A 25,454-nucleotide genomic window follows, 5' to 3' on the forward strand; every position below is an offset into this window, starting at 1 on the left:
CGGGCCAACGTGGTGAAATGCTGTCTGTACTAAAAACACAAAAAATTAGCTGGATGTGATGGTGTGCACCTGTAATCCCAGCTATTCAGGAGGCTGAGGCAGGGGAATTGCTTGAACCAGGAAGTTGAAGGTTGCAGTGAGCCGAGATTGTGCCCGGCCTGAACAGATCTTGGCTCACTGCACTCCAGCCTGGGTGACAGAGTGAGACTCCATCTCAAGAAAAAAGAATCTGTTCAGGCAGGTTTTCTTTCTCTTTAGTTATTTATTTAGAGATTGGGGAGAGATCTCTGTGTTGCCCAGGCTGGTCTTGAACTCCTGTGTTCAAGCATCCTCCCACCTTGCCCTCACAAAGTGCTGGGATTACAGGTGTGAGCCAACGCACTTGGCCTACTCCTCAGTGATTTTTTTTTTTCCCTTGAAATGGAGTCTTGCTCTTTTCACCCAAGCTGGAGTGCAGCGGCATGATCTCCGCTCACTGCAACTTCCGCCTCCCTGGTTCAAGCAGTTCTCGTGTCTCAGCCTCCCAAGTAGCTGGGCATAGGCTCACACCACCACAACCAGCTAATTTCTGTATTTTTAGTAGAGATGGGGTTTCGCCATCTTGACCAGTCTGGTCTTGAACTCCTGACCTTAGGCGCTTTGCCCGCCTCTGCCTCCCAGAGTGCTGGGATTACAGGTGTGAGCCACCATGCCTGGCCTAATTTTTGTATTTTTAATAGAGACGGGGTTTCACCATGTTGACCAGGCTGGTCTTGAACTCCTGACCTCAGGCGATCCCCCTGCCTTGGTCTCCCAAAGTGCTGGGATTACAGGTGTGAGCCACTGCACTTGACCTTACATTTTTTTTGGAGACAGTTTTGCTCTGTTGCCCAGGCTGGAGTGCAGTGGCATGATCTTGGCTCACTGCAACCTTTGTCTTTTGTTTTCAAGCAATTCTCCTGCCTCAGCCACCGGATAGCTGGGATTACAGACGTGTGCTACCATGGCTGGCTTTTTGTATATTTGGTAGAGACAGGGTTTTACCATGTTGGCCAGGCTGGCCTCGAACTCCTGATCTGAAGTGATCTGCCTGCTTTGTCTTCCCAAAGTGGTGGTATTACAGACATGAGCCATTGTGCCGGGCCATGAGGACATGTTTTCAACTCAATTGGATGAATACCTAGAGGTGTGATTGCTAGATCATAAGTGGATAAATACTTAGAAGTATGATTGCTGGATCATAATTGGATTAATACCTAGAAGTGTGATTGCCGGATCACATGGTTAAGCTAGGTTTTAGCTTTGTGAAAAACTGCCAAACTGTCTTCCCAACTGGCTGTACCATTTGCATCCTCACCAGCAATGAATGAGACTTCTTACTTTGCATGCTCATAACATTTGGTATTGTCAGTTTTTAAAAATGATTTTAGCCATTCCAATAAGTATGTTGTAGTATCTCATTGTTGTAATTAGTAGTCCTTTAATGACATGTTCGGCATCTTCATATGCTTATTTGCCATCTGTATATCTTCAGTGAGATGTCTTTTGTCCATCTTTTAACTGGTTTCTTATGTTACCATTTTGTCATTGAAGAGTTCTTTATGTATTTTGGAGTAAATCCTTGATGTGTTAAACCTTTTTCTCAGTCTGTGCCTTGCTTCGACTTAAAAAGATTTTTTTATTTCAATAGTTTTTGGGTTATGGATGGTTTTGGTTGCATGAATGAGTTCTTTCGTGGTGATTTCTGAGTTTTTAGGTGTACCCGAGCAGTGCACACTGTACCCAATATGTAGTCTCATCCCTCGTGAATTTTTTCTTTCTTGTGAGAGAGAGTCTCATTGTCACCCAGGCTGGAGTTCAGTGGTATGATCTTGGCTCACTGCATCTTCACCTGTGGGGCTCAGGAGATCCTCCCTCTACAGCCTCCAGCCTCCTGAGTAGCTGGGACCACAGATGCATGTCATCATGCTCTGCTAATTTTTTATATGTTTTGTAGAGACAGGGTTTTGCCATGTTGCCCAAGCTGGTCTGGAACTCCTGAGCTCAAGCAGTCTGCCTGCCTCAGTCTCCTAAAGTGTGGGATTATGGGCTTGAGCTACTGGGCTGGCCAATTTTTTTTTTTTTTTTGAGACGAAGTTTCGCTCTTATTACCCAGGCTGGAGTGCAATGGCGCGATCTCGGCTCACCGCAACCTCCACCTCCTGGGTTCAAGCAATTCTCCTGCCTCAGCCTCCTGAGTAGCTGGGATTACAGGCCCGCGCCACCATGCCCAGCTAATTTTTTTGTGTTTTTAGTAGAGACGGGATTTCACCATGTTGACCAGGATGGTCTCGATCTCTCGACCTTGTGATCCACCCGCCTTGGCCTCCCAAAGTGCTGGGATTACAGGCTCGAGCCACCGCGCCCGGCACCAATTTTTTTTTTTAAGTAGTTTTTTTTTTTTTTTTTTTTTTAAAGAGGCAGGGTCTTGATCTTTTGCCCAGACTACAGTGCAGTGGCATATTTGTAGCTCACTGAAGCTTCTAATTCCTGGGCTCAAGTGATCCTCTTGCCTCAGCCTCCCCAAGAAGCTAGGACTACAGGCCTGTGCCAGCATGCCCAGTGAATTTTTTTTTTTTTTTTTTTTTTAAATTTCATAGAGATAGGGTCTTGCTATGTTGCTTGCTTGTCTGTAACTCGAGGCCTTAAGTGATCCTCCTGCCTCAGCTTCCCAAAGTGCTGGGATTACAGGCATGAACCACTGCACCTTGCTCAGGCTATGTTTTTTTAGAGCAGTTTAAGGTTATAGGAAAATTTGGAGGAAGGTACAGAGGTTTTCCATATGTGCTTATCTTCCTCTATTATCAACAACCCCCTGCCAGAGTGGTGCATTTGTTACAGTTGATGAATTTATGCGGAAACATCATCACCTAGTTCATAGCGTACATTAGGGTTAATTCATAGGATGTTGTATATTCTGTGGGTGTTGGCAAATTTACAATGACCTGCCATTAAAACATCATACAGAGTAGTTTCACTACCCTAAAAATCTATGCTCCACTTATTCATTCCCATTTCCCTGCAATCTCAGGCAACCATTGATCATTTCATTGTCTCTATAGTTTGGCTTTTTTTTTTTTTTTTTGAGCCGGGGTCTTGCTCTGTCGCCCAGGCTGGAGTGCAGTGGTGTAGTCTTGGCTCACTGCAACCTTTGCCTCCCAGGTTCAGGCAATTCTCCTCTCTCAGCCTCCTGAGTAGCTACAACTACAGGCGTGTGCCACCATGCCCAGATAATTTTTTTTGTTTTTAGTAGAGACACTGTTTTACCATGTTGGCCATGATGGTCTGGATCTCTTGTGTGATCCACCTGCCTTGGCCTCCCAAAGTGCTGGGATTACAGGTGTGAGCCACCGTGCCCGGCCATACTTTGTATTTTTCTTAAACAGAATTTTTAAATTATATGATGGCCAGTCCATCCAGTTTGACGTAACAGAAAATATTTGTCTTTTTTTTTTTAAAGTTATGTTGTTGCACTATTGCCCAGAGTGCAGAGCAGTAGTGCAGTCACAGCTCACTGCAACCTCAAACTCCTGGGCTCAAGTCATCCTCTCACCTCAACCTCCCAAGTAGTTTGAGCTAAAGGCTTGTGTTATCACACCTGGCTCATTATTTTCTTTTCTTTCTTTTTTCTTTGAGACTGAGTTTCGCTGTTGTTGCATAGCCTGGAGTGCAATGGCATGGTCTTGGCTCACAGCAGCCTCTCCCTCCTTGGTTCAAGTGATTCTCTTGTCTCAGCCTCACAAGTAGCTGGGATTACAGGCACCTGCCACCATGCCCAGCTAATTTTTTGTATTTTTAGTAGAGACAGTGTTTCACCGTGTTGGCCAGTATGGTCTCAAAACTCGTGACCTCAGGTGATCCACCCACCTTGGCCCCCCAAAGTGCTGGAATTACAGGTGTGAGCCACCATGCCTGGCTACTTATTTTATTCTTTTTTTGTAGAGATGGGGTCTTTCTGTGTCAAGGCTGGTCTTGAACCCTTGGCCTCAAGGGTTCCTCCAGTTTCCCAAAGGGTTGAGATGACAGGCATGAACCACCATTCTCGATGGCTTTTGAGTCTTTTGTTAAAAACAACTCTGGCAGAGTAAGAAGACATGCAGGCCACTATTTTGTTTGCTTTTGTTTTATAGTCAGTATTTCCTTTCAAGTTCTATTTTTGGCACAGAAGCTGCATTGCTTCCGGAAGAAGACCAGGCAGCAAACTGCTGTGGCTTCAGTTGAGTTTACTTTCCTTGCCAAGTGAGGAATGCATTGAATAGAACCAGGGAGGAATGATGGCAGTTCCTTTGTGCCAGACTGCGGCAAGAAGCTAGGTAGCTACTGTAAGTCTGTGCTTTTTTCTACGTTATCTTTGTAATAGTTCACATGGTAGAAGAAAATAGAGGCATACCTCAGACCACTGTGATAAAATGAATATTGTAATAAAATGAGTCACAAATTTTTTTGTTTCCCAGTGCAGTGCATAAAAAGTTATGTTTACACTGTATTAAGTGTGCAGTAGCATATGTCTAAAGAAACAATGTATATACCTTAATTAAAAAAAACAAACAAACAAAAAACACTTTATTGTGGCCAGGTGGGGTGGCTCATCTCAGCACTTTGGGAGGCTGAGGTGGGTGGATCCCTGGAGCTCCAGAATTAGAGAACAGCTTGGGCAACATGGCAAGATTCCATATCTACCAAAACTATATAAAAATTAGCCAGGTGTGGTGGTGGTGTGTGCTGGTAATCCCAGCTACTTGGGAGGCTGAAGTGGGAGAATCGCTTGAGGTGGGAGGTGAAGGCTTCATTGAACCAATATTGTGCCACTATCTTCCAGCCTCAATGACAGAGCCTGACGACTCTGTCTTTAAAAAAAAAAAAAAAATTACCGCTAAAAAATGCTGATGCTTGGCCGGGCGCGGTGGCTCAAGCCTGTAATCCCAGCACTTTGGGAGGCCGAGGCGGGTGGATCACGAGGTCAAGAGATCGAGACCATCCTGGTCAACATGGTGAAACCCCGTCTCTACTAAAAATACAAAAAATTAGCTGGGCATGGTGGTGCGTGCCTGTAATCCCAGCTACTCAGGAGGCTGAGGTAGGAGAATTGCCTGAACCCAGGAGGCGGAGGTTGCGGTGAGCCGAGATCGCGCCACTGCACTCCAGCCTGGGTAACAAGAGCGAAACTCCGTCTCAAAAAAAAAAAAAAAAAAAAAAAATGCTGATGCTCATCTTAACATTTAGAAAGCTATAAATCTTGATGCTGAGGGTGTTTTGCCTCAGTATTGATGGCTGCTGACTGATCAGGAAGGCGATTAATGAAGGCTGCAGTGACTGGGACAAATTTAATTATTATTATTTTTTTGAGACGAGTTTCACTCTGTCACCCAGGCTGAAGTGCAGTGGTGTGATCTCAGCTTACAACAACCTCTGCCTTCTAGGTTCAAGCAGTTTTCCTGCCTCAGCCTCCTAAGCTGAGGCAGGAGGATCACTTGAGCCAACGAATTCAAGACCAGCCTGGGCAACATAGGGAGACCCTGTCTCTACAAAAATATGTATATAATAATTAATTAAAAAACTGGCCAGGCATGGTGGCTCATGCCTATAATCTCAACACTTTGAGAAGTTGAGGCAGAAGGATCACTTGAGCCCAGGAGTTTGAGACCAACCTGGGCAAGACCCCATTTCTATAAAAAGATACAAAAATTATCTGGGCATGGTGGGGACATGCCTGTAGTCACAGCTACTCAGGAGGCTGAGGTGGGAGGATCGCTTGAGCCTGGGAGGCAGAGGTTGCAGTGAGCCAAGATTGTGCTATTGCACTCCAGCCTGGGCAACACAGCCAGACCCTGTCTCCCCCTCCAAAAAAATAAAATACATGTATTTTTTGTTTCTGTTTTTTATTTTGCTACAATTTAAGATGAAAAGTAATTTTTAAAAAATAAACGGCTGACTGATCAGGGTGGTAGTTAATGAAGACTGGGGTGACTGGGACAAAGGAGCGCCATGGCTCATGCCTGTAAGCCCAGCAGTTTGGGAAGCTGAAGCGGGCAGATCACCTGAAGGTTGGGAATTTTAGAACAGCCTGGCCAACATGGCAAAACCCTGTCTCTACTAAATATACAAAAATTAGCTAGACGTGGTAGTAGATGCCTGTAATCCTAGCTACTAGGGAGGCTGAGGCATGAGAATTGAATTGCTTGAAACTGAGAGGTGGAGGTTGTAGTGAGCTGAGATTGTGCCACTGCACTCCAGTCTGGGTGACAGAGAGAGACCCTGTCTTAACAGCAGCAGGAACAGAAGTCAGCCCTCTCAAAACCCTGCTGCTCCTTTAAGAAACTATGTTTATGTAATACTCTAGGTCCTTTTTTAATGATTTCAATGGATGTTCACAGAATCATCACCAGGGATAGATGCCATCTCATGAAACTACGTTATTTGCTCATCTATAAGAAGCAACTCCTTAAGGCTGGGTGTGTGGTGGCTCAAAACTGTAATCCCAGCAGGCGGATCATTTGGGCCCATGAGTTTGAGACCAGCTTGGGCAACATGGTGAAACTCCATCTCTAAAAAATACAAAAATTAGCCAGGTTTGGTGGTGCATGCCTGTACTCAAGCTCCTCAGGAAGCTGAGGCAGGAGGATTGCTTGAGCCTGGGTAGTTGAGGCTGCAATGAGCTGTGTCAGGCCACTGCATTTCAGCCTGAGTGATAGGGTAAGACCCTGTTTCCAAAGAAAGAGGAGCAACTCCTCAAACTCCTCATCTGTTGAAATTTTATCATAAGGTTACAGTTATTCAGTCACATCTTCTGATTCCATGTCTTTTCCTGTTTCCACCACATTCGCAGTTATTTCCTCTACTGAAGTACTGAACCCTTCAAAGTCATCCGTTAGAGTTGGAATCAACTTTTTTCAAACTCCTATTTGTATTGATATTTTGATCTCCTCCCATGAATCAGAAATGTTCTCAATGGCATCTAGAATGGCATATCTTTACCAGGAGGTTTTCATTTCACTTTGCCCATATCCATCACAGGAATCACTATCTATGGCAGCTATAACCTTATGAAATATATTTTAAATGGTAAAATTACTCCATAATCCATGAGCTGCAGAATGGATGCTGTGTTAATGGGCATGAAACAACATTAATCCCTTGGTATATTGCTGTCAGAGCTCTTGGGTGACCAGGTGCATTGTCAACGAGCAGTAGTATATACATACATATTTCTTTTCAGACAGGGTCTTCCTCTGTCACTCAGGCTGGAGTGCAGTGGCACAGTCTTGGCTCACTGCAACCTCTGCTTCTCAGGTTCAAGCACTTCTCCTGCCTCAGCCTCCTGAGTAGCTGGGATTACAGGCGTGAGTTACCACGCCTGGCTTATTTTTGTATTTTTACTGGAGATGGGGTTTCACCATGTTGGCCAAGCTGGTCTAGAACCTCTGACCTCCAAGATAATCCACCTGCCTTGGCCTCCCAAAGTACTGGGATTACAGGCGTAAGTCACTGCGCCTGGTTAATTTTTTTTTTGAGACAGTGTCTTGCTCTGTTGCCCAGGCTGGAGGGCAGTGGCATGGTCTCGGCTCACCATAACCTCTACCTCCTGTGTTCAAGTGATTCTTGTGCTTCAGCCTCCAGAGTAGCTGGGAATACTGACACACACCACCATGCCTACCTAATTTTTGTATTTTTAGTAGAGGTGGGGTTTCACCATGTTGCCAGGCTGGTCTTGAAATCCTGACCTCAAGCAATACACCTGCCTCAGCCTCCTAAAGTGCTGGGTTTACAGGAGTGAGCCACAGTGCCCTGCCAGCAGTAGTATTTTGGATTTTTTGTAAGCGGTAGGTCTCAACAGTGGACCTAAAATATTGAGCAAACCATGCTGTATACAGATGTCCTTCAGGCTTTATTGTTCCATTTATAAGGCACAGGCAGAATAGATTAAGCATAGTTCTTTTTTTTTTTAAAGACAGGATCTCCCTCTGTCATGCAGGCTGCAGTGCTGTGGTGCAGCCTCAGCTTACTGCGGCCTCTGCCTCTGGACTCAAGCGATCCTCCCACCTCAGCTTCCTGAGTAGATGGGACTGTAGACACATGCCACCATGCTTGGCTTATTTTTTTGTTCTTTGTGGAGACAGGGTTTCACGATGTTGCCCAGGCTAGTCTCCAATTCCTGGGCTCAAGTGATCTGCCTGCCTTGGCCTCCCAAAGTATTGGGATTACAGGTGTGAGCTACTGCACCTGGCCCTTTCATTTTTTTTTTTTTTTTTTTTTTTTTTTTTTTTTTGAGACGGAGTTTCGCTCCTGTTACCCAGGCTGGAGTGCAATGGCGTGATCTCGGCTCACCGCAACCTCCGCCCCCTGGGTTCAGGCAATTCTCCTGCCTCAGCCTCCTGAGTAGCTGGGATTACAGGCACGTGCCACCATGCCCAGCTAATTTTTTGTATTTTTAGTAGAGACGGGGTTTCACTATGTTGACCAGGATGGTCTCGATCTCTTGACCTCGTGATCCACCCGCCTCGGCCTCCCAAAGTGCTGGGATTACAGGCTTGAGCCACCGCGCCCGGCCTTCATTTTTATGTTATGTAGATGGGTTTTTTCCTTAAACCTCACGAATCAACTACCTCTTCTAACTTTTCTTGAGCTTCTTGAACTGTCTCAGCCCTCATAGAATTGAAGAGTTATGGTGTTGGTTTGATCTATCCAGACTGTGAAAACCTTCTTACCATTAATAAGGCTGTTTTACTTTCTTGTTATTCCTGTGTTTATTGGAGTAGCACTTTTAAATGTCTCTTAAGAACTTTTTCTGAAGCTGAGGTTTGGGAATTGCTTGAACAGCCAGCAGTTCAAGGCTGCAGTGAGCTCTGATTGCACCACTGCACCCTACCCTGGGCCATAGAACGAGACCCAGTATCTAGTAACAGAAAAAAAACTGTACTTGTCGGTTTGCATTCACAACTTGGCTGTTTGATTCAAGAGGCCTAGCTTTAAAGCCTGGCTCAGCTTTTGACATGCTTTCCTCTCTAAGCTTAGTCTTTTTTTTTTTTTTTTTAAAGACAGAGTCTCACTCTGTTGCCTAAGCTGGAGTGCAGTGGGGTGTGATCTCAGCTCACTGAAACCTCCATCTTCTAAGTGATTCTCATGCCTTAGCCTACCAAGTAGATGGGATTGCCGGTGCACACCACCACACCCAGCTAATTTTTATTTTATTAGAGACGGGGTTTCACCATGTTAGCCAGGCTGATCTTGAGCTCCTGACCTAAGTCATCTGCTCACCTTGGCCTCCTAGAATGCTAGAATTACAGGTGTGGGCCAATGCGCCCGGCCCATTTCTAGCTTTTGATTTGAAGTGAGAAATGTTCCTCCCTTCCCCCTTCCCCTCCCCCCTCCCCCTTCCCCCCCTGTCCCCCTCCCCTCTTCCCCCTGCCTTCCCCTCCCCTCCCCTCCTCTATCCCTCCCTGCCTGCCTGCCTGCCTGCCTGCCTGCCTGCCTGCCTTCCTTCCTTCCTTCCTTCCTTCCTTCCTTCCTTCCTTCCTTCCTTCCTTCCTTCCTTCTTTCCTTCCTCCATCCATGAGAAAGTTTGAGTTAATATGAGAATCACCAAAATGTAAGGGAGGCATACAAAGTGAGCAAATGCTGTTGGAAAAATGGCACCAGTACACTTATTTGAAGCAGGGCTTCCATAAACCTCAATTTGTAAAAAGCACAGTATCTGTAAAGCACAATAAAATGAGGTATGCCTGTAGGGGCCAGGAAAAATTGAGGAAAAATTTATTGCTCTTCACTGTCCCACAGATGTCTTGGGGAGAGGGAGTGTGAATAATTAATTTAATTTTACCCTTGTCTTTCCAGTTTGTCCTATTTTAAAGGCATGTGATGGGATCTTTTTGAAGTGGCTTTCTTAGCCACACCTAGGTATTAGATTCTCTAAATACAGGGATTTCTCGTAGTATGTTTTTACTTGGTTGCTTTCCTTATCCTAAAATGATTTAAAAAGTCCTTTGCACATCCAGAATGCTCCGTGACTATTAAAAAACAACCATTTCCTGCCAGTCATTGACGTTCAAAAATTCAAGCAGTTTGTTTGAACTTGAGCATCTAACATCATTTGTTCAGTTTTGTTGTTGAAATTGCTGAATCAGACTTCAAAGAAAGGGTGGGGAGCACAATAGAGTGACAAAATTATATTATCAAGTTATTTGGAAAATACAAATAGCACTTTTGAGCATACAGACAAGATAAAAAGGCCAGATTTTGCATTTGTCATACAACCATTAAAAATATAGCAGTGCTAGGCCGGGCGCAGTGGCTCAAGCCTGTAATCCCTGCACTTCGGGAGGCCGAGGCAGGTGGATCACGAGGTCAAGAGATCGAGACCACCCTGGTCAACATGGTGAAACCCTGTCTCTACTAAAAATACAAAAAATTAGCTGGGCATTGTGGCGCATGCCTGTAATCCCAGCTACTCAGGAGGCTGAGATAGGAGAATTGCCTGAACCCAGGAGGCAGAGATTGCGGTGAGCCGAGATCGCGCCATTGCACTCCAGCCTGGGTAACAAGAGCGAAACTCCGTCTCAAAAAAAAAAAAAAAAAAAAAAAAATATATATATATATATATATGGCAGTGCTTTGCTGCTTCTTTGTCTTTGCGGAATATCATGGTTAAAGTATAAACCACATTTGGTACGTAGGAAAAAGGCACACACAATTAAATTTTTCTAAGATTATGTGTATAAAATTACAAGGAACATGTAGATTTCCTGACTGTACCTGCCATTTTATCAATGAATCAAAATGTGTAAAGAACCTCAGAGTACAACAAAGTAATTACTGTGGTTTCCTAGCTATGTATTGTGGCTGCTTAATAAATTATTATTAATTATTCAGGGAGATGTTTTTTCCAGGGAGATGTTTTTTCTAGTGGCTACTATGTTTATTTTGATTTTTTTAAGCACAGAAGCACAGCAATATTTGTATTAATGTTGGTGAAACAAAAATTTAGAATTTCATGTAAAATGAAAATTTAAATTGAATTTCAGAACAAAACTTTTATCAGATATTTTCCAATATAGGCTTTTGTGTTTTAAATTTCTACCTTCATAACTTTAAGGCCACCCTTGGTTTTTGAAATCTGAATCTGATTCTGTTTTCTTCAAGGGCCTGTGTCTTGCTTTTGTATACGCTTTGCATAGAAAGTACAGGTCATACTTAGCATTGTGTTGAATGTTGAGTTGACTTCAGTGTAAACTGAATCCTTTAGTGTAAACTCAGCATTCAACACAATGTCTGGCATTAAATGATTTGTATAGTATTATGTAAAATGTTTTTATACATTGTGGCAGTGAGAATATCTGATACAATTTTGACATCAGCATTATATATTTAATTACACTTCTATTTTTAAGTATTAAGGAATGGAAATATTTCAATCTTAATATGCTAGGAACTCTGGAATCTCCCCCAACCTCCCCCTCAACCTCCCCACTTCTCCCCATAGCTGCTGGTGGAGATGGAATCCTATCTGAGTGTTAATAATAATGCCATCACCCATTCCCTTCCCCCAGCCTTGTGCTAGAGCCTAGTTTGCCTGCAGCTGCAGTGCTAGGCATCTTTCAGGAAGTGACCTTGGGTTGTATTAATCAAATTCAGAACACACAAAAAAGCTTCTTGCTAACATGCTGACTTGATGTAAAATTTTATCGCATCCATTTTCTTTGAAAATGAGGCCATTTTGTAAAAAGAAGATATACAGAAGACCCCTAATTTAATACATATATCTATATATATGTATATGTAAAACTTTTGCAAGCCATGTTAACAAAACAACTAGGTCTATTTTAAAATAGTCTTTTTATTGCCAAATATGCATAAACTTAAATCATGAAGGTTTGGGAGTTGTTACTAGAAAATTACTTCTTTAAATGCTGAATTAAGAAAATACTGTATCAGCACTGAGTTTATTTCCCATCTTAACTGACATTATATTGCTATATAAACTTTAAACACTGAAGTTATTTTGGAACCCTTCAGCAGTTGAGTAACGCATTTCTGTACACTTGCTTACTTTCTTGTTTCCAGAAATAACTCGTGTCTTTGCTGGTTTGGATAAGAACTAATATTCTACATGAAATTGTTTTGTTAGGCAGTGGTGGTGCTTACAGGGTATTCTTAATGTAAACATAAATTTAAGTCAATGAGTATGTTAAAATTCAACTACCTGTTGTGTCAAATAGAGAAATACTGCTAACTACATATTCACAATGTGTTCATTTAGGATTTAACTAATTTTGATAGGAGAACAGTTAATACAGCAATTTTGCTTTTATCCTGTGGTGCTTCAAAGGCATCTAGTTTTTAAATGTAGTCCAGTTAAGGTGTATATAGTAAAGGTTTTTATTTTAGCCTTGCTCAATGTTAAATATAGAACGTTGAAAATAGTATTTAATGGATTAGTTTATTGGTTTCTGTATTTTGAAGAAATTTACATAAATGAATTAGGGAGCAGTTGTACCTACTGACAAATGGTTCATTCCTGAGTGTATTGTATAGAGTTACTCCCGAGTACTGAAATACAAGAAAAGAAAATTTAAACTTTTGGAGCTCTGCCTGCATTTCTGTAGATCCACATTATGAAAAGGATGGAGGAACATTGCATGTGTGTATTAATGATTTGAGGAGAGGGTAGGGAATCTATGCAAATAAAAAAGTTGGTATAGGTAAGTTATTCAGTTAAATGTCTTCATTATCTGAGTTATTATTAAAGCATTTACTGGGTACACAACCAATATTATCTTTTTACCATCCTGTAAATTGTTCTTAGAATTGTAGCCTCATGGAGGCAAATACATCTCCTTTACCTGCCTAAATTCATTCCTTGTCTTGATGGTAGCATTAATGATTGGTTTGTTAGATACTACAGGATAAAGAAACTCAGATTTCAAGGAGAAAGAAGATAATTACTTGGTCATTTCTTCCCTCATACACGTGTTTAAAATATATTGTCTTGAATAAAATTGTCACCTTGAACTTATCTTGTTCTTTGACTTCTCCACTCCCCTGCCCTTAAAAGAAAAAGGGAAAGCCTTGTAAGAAAAGGAAAATGTGCAATCCTGGTAGCCAATGAGTTAATGTTCATTTGCAGCCCTAGGGGTCAGCATGCAGCCTCTGTTTCCTGATTGGCTGCTGAAAGGTGAAATTGAAACCACTGTAAACTTTTGACCCTGTAGCAATTCTTGTGGAACGCCTTCCACTGGTAGAGCTTTGCTCACCTCCCCACCCAACCCTCCCCCCCTTTCCTGTATTTATTTTGTGTGATCCTGCAGCACTGCATGCAGTTTTTCCAAAGTGGTGGGGGGAGAGAGGCAGAACAAGCACAAGCTTGCTTGCATGCCTGTTTTGGTAACCATGCCATTGGTAACTTTAACTCAGCCAACGATAGTGGGCATGTTAAGCTAATCTGCCAACCAGATTTTTAAGTTTTCTCCTTAATCTAAAGATAATTAAAAAAAAATTTAAGCTAGTGCCATTGTTCATCAGTGGATAATATCGTTGTATAAGCAAAAATGTATGGCATAATTTCCTGGATATGTTAAAAATAAGTTTTCAGTTTTAGCTACCTTTATATACCCCATTTGTGTTTCCTGTATCTCAATGTAATTTTTATACAAATAGCCATTTCTGAGAAGTTTTTTTCTCCTCTGTTTTTTATTATAAAGAAACTCAAAGGCATTTTGGGTATGACAACTCTGGACATAATTGTAGAAATTGTACAATTAATAACTCCCCCTTTGGCTGAGATAAATGGTTTTGGATTTGTCTTGCTTTCACTTGTAAATAGTGCTTAAGAGTTAACACAACAATCCTACAAAAAAGCCAGGGCATTTTTTCTCTGTTCTTTCCTTATACTCTTATGGGACTCTGGTCTTTTTGATTCTTCCTTTTATTCCTGATGTCAAGCACAGTGTAGCACATTGATGCGTAGGAGATGCTTACTGAATGAACATAGCTTTCACTTTAGGAATTTTAGTGTCTGTTTATACCTGCTTCCCTTTTCCTAATTAATTGATGGTCGAGACTGTGATTTGCTTATTTCCAAGTGCTAGTGCAGTGCCTGACATCTAATAGATACATAGCAAGCATTTAATTGAAATAGAATTAGTCTCACACAAGATCATTTCAAGAAGCAGAACTTTACAAAATCTAGGTTTTCAGAAGCCAAGGCTTCTGTTTTCACTGCATTATTAAGAATTTTCAGGCTGATTCCATATAGAATTAAATATTTAATTTATTAAATAATTATGTAGAATAAATGAAAAGTCAGCTTGATTCTTTCAAGTATATATCACAAGATATGTGGTAATACCTGTCCTTATTTTACTAGACATGCATATGCTATAATTTGAAATAATTCCTTGTCCCCACACCCTTGTCAAGAAGAATATAGTATTTATTTATTTAATTTATTTATTTTATTTATTTTTTTGAGACGGAGTTTTGCTCTTGTTACCCAGGCTGGAGTACAATGGCGCGATCTTGGCCCACCGCAACCTCCGCCTCCTGGGTTCAGGCAATTCTCCTGCCTCAGCCTCCTGAGTAGCTGGGATTATAGGCACGCGCCACCATGCCCAGCTAATTTTTTGTATTTTTAGTAGAGACAGGATTTCACCATGTTGACCAGGATGGTCTTAATCTCTTGACCTCGTGATCCACCCGCCTCGGCCTCCCAAAGTGCTGGGTTTACAGGTGTGAGCCACCGCACCCGGCCCAGAATATAGTATTTAAAAAAAATTGTAATTAATGTCTTACCAGTGTTCTCCTAGGAAGCAAATACATTTTTACTTAATTGAATATATAATAATGGACTAATAAATAGGAAAAAATTCTTAAACTAAGTTTACATAGCTCAAAAAAAGTGGCACCATTTTATATAACTTTATTATTAATATTTTAAGACAAAGTCTCGCTCTATTGCCCAGGCTGGAGCAGAGTCGTGTGCACTCGGCTCACTGCAACCTCAGCTCACTGCAACCTCTGCCTCCTGGATTCAAGTGATTCTCCTGCCTCAGGCTCCCAAGTGGCTGGAACTACAGGCAGTTGCCACCATGCCCAGCTAATTTTTTTATTTTTAGTAGAGATAGGGTTTTGCCATATTGGCCAGGCTGGTCTCAAACTTCTGACCTCAGGTGATTTGCCCACCTTGGCCTCCCAAAGTGCTGGGATTACAGGCATGGCCCACTCTACCTGGCCCCATTTTACATAACTTTAAATGTTCATACGATTTTCAACTTGGATTTGGTCTTTCGCTTTTGTTATAGCTACAGATGAGCTGCAGTTAATTGTTGCAAGTGAAATCTATGGTTAGAGTTTTGACCAAAGATATTTACCACTTGATAAATAATCCCAACTGCAAAAGTGTTGGGGTTTGATGTTAAATGTAACACTAATATTATGCAACCTTTAAGTAACCTGAAATTAATTTGGTGAACCAGTTTACTATGTAGGGCTTTGAAGATTACTGGGCAACAGCTGGCTTTTCCCAATGACAGTGGTTCCCCTTTTCTGTGATTTTAGGGAAGTGAGGAAGGAGTTCCTGGGAGCAGTGCCAGCTGGAGCTTGGAAAGAACAATGGGTTTAATATGATTAATTGTGGAGTCTTTGCCCCTTTCCATGTTCAACAGCAAAAGAAAAACATGTTCGTAATATTCAGTGGCTGCTTTTTGCCCTGTTGGTGTTTCTAAACATCAGCATTATATATTACATGGTTTGGATTTTCCTGTGTATCAGCTTCTCTTCTGCAATTTTATTCTTTGTTCTGGCCTTCAGGCACATCTTCTCAGACTTGCTATTAACAAGGCTTAATTTGATGTTTCATTTTCTCCCATCTCCTCTTAGGTCTCTTGTGATGAAGGTTTAAAAAAAAAAAAAAAAGGCAGGGGCTGTGTTGCCCAATCTGGTTGCAAACTCCTGGACTCAAGTGGTCCTCCTGCCTCAGCCTCCTAAGTAGCTGGCATTATAGATGTCTGCTGCCATGCCTGGCCTGGTGATGCAGGTTTTGGTAATATAGATCTCATCAGTAAACTGTTAATTCTACTAGAAATTTATTTTTATTTTTATTTTTTAAAGATAGGGTTTCACCATGTTGGCCAGGCTGGTCTCGAACTCCTGACCTCAAGCATCCTCCCACCTTGGCCTCCCAAAGTACTGGGATTACAGGCATAAGCCACTACACTCAGCCGTCTATTAGAAAAATTAATGTCCCTGCCACCTTCTCAGATGTCTAATGTTTCTGGAACTTGTCACATTTAGTTTCATGTCAGTGTAATTTGGTTTTTGTATGTGTGATTGACTAAACTCTAAATTGTGAAAAGGGATAATACTGTTTTTGATAAAGAAAAAAAATACTATCCTAAGAAATCTGCTAGGATTGTCGCCTTTGCAGAATCTTGGTTCCAAACAAGTTTAACTCAGCAGCACTTTTACTAACACACTTCGTGGATCCTGGTATATAGTAGTATTCCTTCCAGGTTCGTGGTAGGCAAGTTCTGTGACTATTGGGGGTATTTCTCTGGTTTAATTATATGCTTCTTCGTAGGGGAGAATTTTGTGCCTGGCTTGTCTTTGTGTTACTGAACTGAATTGGGTCTATTTCCCTGTGCATGCAATGGAAAGCCAAACAATGAGCACCAAGTTTTTGTAGGAAGAAAAGTTTATTGCAAGGCTGCTGAGCAAGGAGATAGGAGTTGGGCTCAACTCTGTCTCTCTGAGATGGAGTTTGGATGCAGGTTTTATATTTGGAGAGTAACGATGTGTGATATAAATGGATTCTGCCATGGGGTAACGCCAAGGCTTGATTTGGTTGGATCTTCTATCTTGCCATGTGGTGTCTGCGGTTGTTCATTCGGTGTTCCTTAGTGTGATCATTTAGATTCCACCATCGTTACATTCTTGGTTCATTTGGGCATGCTGACTTTGTATGATCTTCCACCTGGGGATCCAGCAGTTAACATTTGGGTCTAAGGGTGCAGATTGGTGGGGTCAACATTCTTTTGGCAAGTACAAAAACCAACACTATAATACTTGAGTATTAATCTAGGCCCTCTCACCAACCTTCTATATTAGGCAGCAGTAATTATTTCCTAGGTCCATTATGCTGCTAGATAATTTCTGACTCAAATTCCTTTCCTGGCTGGGCACAGTGGCTCATGCCTGTAATGCCAGCACTCTGGGAGGCCAAGGCGAGCAGATTGCTTGAGGTCATGAGTTCAATACCAGCCTGGCTAACATAGCAAAACCCTGTCTTGACTAAAAATAACAAAAATTAGCTGGACATGGTGGCACACACCTGTAATCCCAGCTACTCTGGAGGCTGAGGCAGGAGAATTGCTTGAACCAAGGAGGCAGAGGTTGCAGTAAGCTGAGTTCATGCCACCGCACTCCAGCCTATGCAACAGAGTGAAACTCTGCCCCCTATCCCCTTACTCCCCTCCCCTCAAAAAAAATCCTTTCCTGATCCCACCTCTCTTGTTCCTTAGGTGCTAACCCCCACCCCATGACTCTCCTTCCTTTTTCCTAATAAAGAAACAAAAATAAGAGAACCATTTTAGAAGTGAAACCTGATTTAAAACAGGGCCAGAAGATCTTAGGATTTGTTTACAGAAGTTCTGCCTACCTTTTCTCCCTTCATCTTACAAGAATTAAATTGGATAGCATAAAAATTCCAGTTAAAAAACGTCACATTTGGCCGGGCGCGGTGGCTCAGCCTGTAATCCCAGCACTTTGGGAGGCCGAGGTGGGTGGATCACGAGGTCAAGAGATCGAGACCATCCTGGTCAACATGGTGAAACCCCGTCTCTACTAAAAATACAAAAAATTAGCTGGGCATGGTGGCGTGTGCCTGTAATCCCAGCTACTCAGGAGGCTGAGGCAGGAGAATTGCCTGAACCCAGGAGGCGGAGGTTGCGGTGAGCCGAGATCGCGCCGTTGCACTCCAGCCTGGGGTAACAAGAGCGAAACTCTGTCTCAAGAAAAAAAAAAAAAAAAAAAAAAAGTCACATTTAGCGGAATATGGTGGCTCACACCTCTAATCTTAACACTTTGGGGGGCGGAGGCAGACAGATCACTTGAGCTCAGGAGTTTAGGGCCAGCCTGGGAAACATAGTGAAACCCTGTTGCTACAAAAAGTATAAAAATTAGCTGGGCATGATGGCATGTGCCTGTAGTCCCAGCTCCTTGGGTGGTTTATGTGGGAGTATGGTTTGAGCTACCTGGGAAGTTGAGGCTGAGGTGAGCCATGACCATGCCACCATATTCCAGCCAGCCTGGGCACAGAGTGAGATTCTGTCTCAAAGATACAAAGAAAAAAAAGCTACAACTTTGTTTCATGCACAAAATTATTAAAAATGTATAAAATTATCTTCCAGCTGTGTATGTATAAGGTTTACATGCAACATAAATGAATTTTGTGTTTAGACTTGGGTTTCTTTCTCTAGATATCTCAATATGCATATTCAAATGTTAAAAAAAATCCGAGAAAAAAATCAGAGATACTTATGCTTCCAAGCATTTTGAATAAGGGAGATTCACCTGGCACTATCTAGAGTTTTCTTTTTTTCTTTGTGAGCCACATATAATATGCCTCCCATTCCCCATTTCCTGATTTTCTCCCCTTCAATTTTGGTTTCAGAAGTGCAACAGACCTTTCCATCATGCAGCTAGATTGTGGTTGGCTCTCCCCGTACGCTGTCTGCAGACTGTACACTACATGGAACAGCCATGGCTGTAATATGTTACTTGTAACTTGTGAATATATCATTTTTCCTTTCCCCCATACCAACAGACCTACCAATTCCAGCATGAAAGCTATTAACTTTAGGGCATAGTTACAGTTGTTACCATGATTCAATACCATTGGAATTAGCGGAAATCAGATTGTTGCTTTATTGTTAAATTTGGAAATTCATAAGGTAAGGTGAATGTTCTTATTGACTCACTTATTTATCACAGCAGAACCTGCACAACATGTCTTCAAGTTCAAAAGCCTACTGTTTATATGCTCATGTATTTTATTACAGATTATTTTGAAGAATGGTCTCATTTCCCAATTAATATTTTGTTTTGGTGATCAAAATGCATCCTTTTGTAGAAGGCAAGGAAACATCTGAGTCTTTCCTCTGGCCCTTGCCTCCTTGCTTTATCCACCCCTCCCTCCAATGGATAATTTTTGGACTAGGGCATTTAGGCATTTGCTTCTGCCAGGGTATTAATGTTGTCTTTATTCTCCGTTGAGCACCCATTTTGGACAAATGAATACCCCCACAAGTTCAGAGAACCCATCAGTTTTGATCACTCTTCAAGATTTGGAGCTGGTTTCCACCACCTCCACTTTGTATTATTCATCTTTACAAACTGTGATAGAGTGTGTATTGCAAATACTATGCCTGACTTTAATTAATTTTTTTTTTTTTTGGAGACAGAGTTTCCCTCTTATTGCCCAGGCTGGAGTGCAATGGCATGGTCTTGGCTCACTGCAACCTCTGCCTCCTGAATTCAAGCGATTCTCTTGACTCAGCCTCCCGAGTAGCTGGACTGCATGCACATGCCACCACACCAAACTAATTTTTTGTATTTTTAGTAGAGATGGGGTTTCACCATGTTAACCAGCCTGGTCTCAAATTCTCCTGACCTCAGGTGATCCAACCACCTCTGCCTCCCAAAGTGCTGAGTCACTGCACCTGAACCGGACTTTTATTATTTATTTATTTATTTATTTTTTTCGAGGCAGAGTTTCGCTCTGGTTACCCAGACTGGAGTGCAATGGCGCGATCTCGGCTCACAGCAACCTCCGCCTCCTGGGTTCAGGCAGTTCTCCTGCCTCAGCCTCCTGAGTAGCTGGGATCACAGGCACGTGCCACCATGCCCAGCTAATTTTTTGTATTTTTAGTAGAGACGGGGTTTCACCTTGTTGATCAGAATGGTCTTGATCTCTTGACCTCGTGATCTACCCGCCTCGGCCTCCCAAAGTGCTGGGAGCCACCGCGCCTGGCCTATTTATTTATTTATTTATTTAGTGAGACGGAGGTTTGCTCTTGTTACCCAGGCTGGAGTGCCATGGCACGATCCTGGCTCACCGCATCCTCCGCCTCCTGGGTTCAGGCAATTCTCCTGCCTCAGCCTCCTGAGTAGCTGGGATTTCAGGCACGTGCCACCATGCCCAGCTAATTTTTTGTATTTTTTTTTTTTTTTTTTTAGTAGAGACGGGGTTTAACCATGTTGACCAGGATGGTCCCCATCTCTTGACCTCGTGATCCACCCGCCTCAGCCTCCCAAAGTGCTGGGATTACAGGCTTGAGCCACCGTGCCCGGCTTATTTTTTATTTGTTTATTTATTTTTTGTTGGAGATGGTGTCTTGCTATTTTGCTCAGGCTGGTCTTGAACTGCTGGCCTCAAGTGGTCTTCCCACCTGAGCCTCCCAAAGTTCTGGGATTATAGGCATGAGCCACTGTGCCTGGCCCTGTACCTGACTTTTTAAATAGAAGTAGTGATAAATGGTACAGTAAGACATCTGCTCTAATTCCTAAGAAAAGGTGTTGTACTTGATAGTTTTTGTTTATTTTATATGTCTAGGGAAGGGAAAAATGGGAAGACTTAATTTTTTTTTTTTTTTTTTTTTTTGAGATGGAGCCTTGCTCTGTCACCCAGGCTGGAGTTCAGTGGCATGGTCTTGGCTTATTGCAACCTCTGCCTCCTAGGTTCAATTGATTCTCCTGCCTCAGCCTCCTAAGTAGCTGGGATTACAGGCACATTCCATGTCACCCGACTAATTTTTGTATTTTTAATAGAGTCAGGGTTTTGCCATGTTGGCCAGGTCAGTCTTAAACTCCTGACCTCAAGTGATCCACCTGCCTCAGTCTCCCAAAGTGCTGGGATTACATGTGAGCCACTGTGCCTGACCAGAAGACTTAATTTGTGTGTGACTAATCATAATGCTTAAATAAAGAAAATACAATTGAAAAATTCAATCTCCTTTTTTTTTTTGTCCTCAGGATCAAAATACTTGCTGGATGGTGGACTCAGAGACGAGTAAAAATAAACTGCTTGAGCATCTTTTGACTGGTTAGCCAGGTAATTCAGTTTTATTTTGATTTGATCCTTTGTAATTTTTTGTCTTCAACCTTCTGAAGATACTTCCCTCTCCCTTAATATATGATTTCATTAAAACTCTGTATGCTTCATGTTTTTCTTTTTAATGATTATTGGTTAAATGAATGAGCATAGAGTACTTGAGTGAATACGTATGTATATATACAGTTGGCCATTGTACAACTGAGGATTGGGGACACTGACCCCTTGTGCAGCAAAAAATGTGCATAATTTTTGATTTTCCCCAAACTTTACTGGTAGCCTACTCTTGCCTAGTAGCCTTACTGATAATGTAAACGATTAACACGTATTTTGTATGTTACATATATTGTGTCCTGTATTCTTAAAATAAAGTAAGCTAGAGAAAAGAAAATGTTATTAAGAAAATTATGGCCAAGTGCTTATAATCCTAGCACTTTCGGAGGCTGAGGTGAGTAGATGACTTGAGTCCAGAAGTTTGAGAACAGTCTGGGCAACAGAGTGAAACCCCGTCTCTATAGAAAGTGCAAAAAGTAACCAGCCATAGTGGCCTGTGCCTTAGTCCCAGCTACTAGAGAGACTGCAGTGGGAGGATTACTTGTGCTCAGGAAGTTGAGCATATACCTGAGATGTGATTGTGTTACTGCACTGTAGCCTGGGTAACAGAGTGAAACCCTGTCTCCAAAAAAGAAATAGAAAAAGGAGAAAATTATAAGGAGGCTGGACATAGTGGATCACTCATACCCTCATATCTATGATCCCAGTGCTTTGGGGATTGGAGGCGGGAGGATCACTTGAGGCCAGGAGTTGGAGACCAGCCTAAACAACATAGTAACATCCCCAGTATTACAAAAAATAAAAAAATTAGCCAGCAAGGTGGTGTGCACTTACAGTCCTAGCTACTTGAGAGGCTGAGGTAGGAGAGTGGTTGAGCCTAGGAGTTTAAAGCTGCAGTGAGCTATGATTACACCATTACACTTAAGCCTAGACACAGAATGAAACCTTGTCTCTAGAAAATAAATAAATAAAAAATTAAAAATGAAAGTCACGGCCAGATGTGGTGGCTCGTACCTGTAATCCCAGAACATTGGGAGGCTGAGGTGGGTGGATCACTTGAGGGCAGGAGTTGGACACCAGCTTGGCAGACATGATGAAATTCTGTCTCTACTAAAAGTACAAAAATTAGCCAGGCATGTTGACATGTGCCTGTAATCCCAGCTACTCAGAAAGCTTAGGCAGGAGAATTGGCCTGAACTGAGGAGGTGGAGGTTGCAGTGAGCTCAGATTGTGCCACTGCACTCCAGCTTGGGTGACAGAGGGAGACTTCATCTCCAAAAAAAAAAGAAAAAAAGTAATAAGAGAAAATTATATATTATTCATTAAATGGATCATGATAAAGAATGGATCATCATTCTTGTGAGGTTGAGCAGGCTTGAGAAGGAGAAAGAAGAGAGAGATGGCCGGGCGCGGTGGCTCAAGCCTGTAATCCCAGCACTTTGGGAGGCCGAGGTGGGTGGATCACGAGGTCGAGAGATCGAGACCAACCTGGTCAACAGGGTGAAACCCCGTCTCTACTAAAAATACCAAAAATTAGCTGGGCATGGTGGCGCGTGCCTGTAATCCCAGCTATTCAGGAGGCTGAGGCAGGAGAATTGCCTGAACCCAGGAGGCGGAGGTTGCGGTGAGCCGAGATCGCGCCATTGCACTCCAGCCTGGGTAACAAGAGCGAAACTCCGTCTCAAAAAAAAAAAAAAAAAAAAGAAGAGAGAGATGATGGTCCTACTGTCTTAGACATGGCAGAAATAGGGAAAATCTGCATATAACAGAACAATTGGCCGGGCGCGGTGGCTCAAGCCTGTAATCTCAGCACTTTGGGAGACCGAGGCAGGTGGATCACGAGGTCAAGAGATCGAGACCATCCTGGTCAACATGGTGAAACCCCTTCTCTACTAAAAATAAAAATAAAAAAAAAAAATAAAAAAAAAAATTAGCTGGGCATGGTGGCGCGTGCCTGTAATCCCAGCTACCCAGGAGGCTGAGACAAGAGAATTGCCTGAACCCAGGAGGTGGAGGTTGTGGTGAGCCAAGATCGCGCCACTGCACTCCAGCCTAGGTAACAAGAGCAAAACTCTGTCTCAAAAAAAAAAAAAAAAAAAAAAAAAACCAACAACAACAAAAAAAAACAGTTGCTGTACTGTTCAGATGTGTCGTACAAAGGGTAATAGTATTCATGTATATGTGTATACATACATACACAAACATAATTTTGGGAGAAGAGAAGAAATTCTCCCTCCTTATGTGTGAATTTTTTTTTTTTTTGAGATGAAGTTTCGGTCTTGTTGTCTTGGCTGGAGTGCAGTGGCACAATCTTGGCACACTGCAACCTCCATCTCCTGGGTTCAAGCTATTCCCCTGCCTCTGCCTCCAGAGTAGCAGGGATTACAGGTGTGTGCCATCATACCTGGCTAATTTTTTTTTGGATTTTAAGTAGAGACAGGGTTTTGCCACGGTAGCCAGACTCGTCTTAAACTTCAGACCTCAGGAGATCCACCCACCACACCCTCCCAAAGTGCTGTGATTACAGGCGTGAGCCACCACGGCCGGCCATATGTGAATATTTTAATGGCATTTAGTCAAACATCTGAATTAGCTCAAAGTTATATTTACTATTTCACCTTGTGAAGATGAATTTCCCCAGATTGCTTGTGCTGGCAAATAACATTTCATCTAATCCTTTTCTTTGTTTCTTTTTTTTTTGAGATGAAGTCTTGCTCTTGTCACCCAGGTTGGAATGCAATGGCTTGATCTTGGCTCACTGCAACCTCTGCCTCCTGGGTTCAAGTGATTCTCCTGCCTCAGCCTCCCAAGTAGCTGGGATTACAGGCACCCGCCACATCACCCAGCTAATTTTTTTTTTTTTTTGAGATGGAGTTTCGCTTTTGTTACCCAGGCTGGAGTGCAATGACGCGATCTCAGCTCACCGCAGCCTCTGCCTCCTGGGTTCAGGCAGTTCTCCTGCCTCAGCCTCCCGAGTAGCTGGGATTATAGGCACGCCCCACCATGCCCAGCTAATTTTTTGTATTTTTAGTAGAGACGGGGTTTCACTATGTTGACCAGGATGGTCTCGATCTCTTGACATCATGATCCACCTGCCTCAGCCTCCCAAAGTGGTAGGATTACAGGCATGAGCCACCGTGCCTGCCCTAGTTTTTGTATTTTTAGTAGAGACAGGGTTTTACCATGTTGGCCAGGCTGGTCTGGAACTCCTGACCTCAGAATATCCACCTGCTTTAGCTTCCCAAAGTGCTGGGATATGTGAGCCACTGTGCCTGGCCTGTTTTTTTTTTTTTTTTTTTTTTTTGAGACAGAGTCTCCCTCTGTCACCTAGGCTGGAGTGTAGCAGTATGATCTCGGCTCACTGCAGCCTCCACCTCCTGGATTCAAGCAATTCCCAGGCCTCAGCCTCCCAAGTGGCTGGGATTACAGGTGTGTGACATCTCACCTGGCTGGCTAAATTTTGTATTTTTGGTGGAAATGGGATTTCACCATGTTGGCCAGGCTGGTCTTGAACTCCTGACCATGCCCCTGTCTCAAATGTTCTGCCCGTCTTGGCTTAAAGTGCTGGGAGTAGAGGCGTGAGTCACTGCACCTGTTCCCTTTTCTTAACTTTTAATAGTATATCAGAGTAGGAAGAATGAGAATAGAAAAAGCTGTCTGATTGCAGAGAAAGCAATCATGCTTTGCTTAGTTAAATTTCTTTTAGTAATACCATCATTCTCTTGGTTAGCTAGGCTTGAAATCGGAGTTGTCTTTGAATCCCACCACACTCTGCTACATTTGGCAAGTATGCTTTATCTGGCTTTCTATTTTCATTTCTCCTGCATTTGATCCACTTTCTGTTCCTGATTTTAGCTTCTGAGGCCAAGACCCCATTATTTCATGATTGTGTTTGTTCTTGTGTCTTTACAGCTTCCTTGTCCACTCAAACTTTTGCTAGCAGATTTTCCTAAATGTATACCTTTAGCGAAGCTTCTGTTGTGCTCTAAGTTTTGTGCTGCCTTTCCTTGGCTTACAGAGAAAAAAGTGTAAACTCCCTTCTCTGACATTTCAAATGGTAATTTATCTGAGAATGTATCCAAGCCACTTGATATAGGTCTTGCAATTTCTCTGTAAAATTTCTCAGTTAATTGTGATATATGTCCATTCTTCTGAACATAGCAGACAACTATCTCCACAGTTTATTTATTTTTGGAGACTGAGTCTCGCTCTGTTGCCCAGGTTGGAGTGCAGTGGTGTGATTTTGTTTTCACTGCAACCTCTACTTCCAGGTTCAAGTGAT

The 25,454-nt window shown here is 42.5% G+C and overlaps 1 protein-coding gene across 13 annotated transcripts in view; it reads left to right on the plus strand.

Annotated features, from left to right (window-relative positions):
* NCOA3 (nuclear receptor coactivator 3) overlaps positions 1-25,454 on the plus strand; it is a 142,963-nt gene that overhangs the window by 56,539 nt on the left and 60,970 nt on the right. For all 13 annotated transcript variants that reach the window (XM_074406630.1, XM_074406631.1, XM_074406629.1 and 10 more), the window contains one exon: positions 21,040-21,118. The gene's annotated coding sequence lies outside the window, so the exon portion shown is untranslated. The remainder of the gene's footprint in view (positions 1-21,039; positions 21,119-25,454) is intronic.

The sequence above is a fragment of the Saimiri boliviensis genome, chromosome 9, assembly GCF_048565385.1.
Source record: "Saimiri boliviensis isolate mSaiBol1 chromosome 9, mSaiBol1.pri, whole genome shotgun sequence".
NCBI classification, from domain to species: domain Eukaryota; kingdom Metazoa; phylum Chordata; class Mammalia; order Primates; family Cebidae; genus Saimiri; species Saimiri boliviensis.